This window comes from Morone saxatilis, unplaced genomic scaffold (assembly GCF_004916995.1).
Source record: "Morone saxatilis isolate NCDOM2014 unplaced genomic scaffold, NCSU_SB_2.0 Contig21, whole genome shotgun sequence".
Lineage (NCBI taxonomy): Eukaryota > Metazoa > Chordata > Actinopteri > Moronidae > Morone > Morone saxatilis.
The window spans coordinates 11,019,137-11,019,406 of NW_023339774.1; positions in this window are offsets into that span (position 1 = coordinate 11,019,137).

Genomic DNA, 270 nt, shown 5'->3' on the forward strand with positions numbered 1-270 from the left:
GCGGCAGGCAACAGTAGCCTTTCATATTAAATCCACGTGGCCGTGTTAGCTGTTTATCCACAACCAGATCAGATGCTTCCTGTGGTTTGTCTGATATGATGTTAGCCACGCTAGCGGCATAATGATCTGTTTGTCAGTCTGTCTGTTGGTTGGCCTGACAGTCAGCACTGGTCCAAAATGTGGACTTTTCATCAGTGTCATCACTGGGTCAAATCTTTAATTGGTCCAATTATTTAGTTTATGATTATTACCTGCAAAACTAATGACATT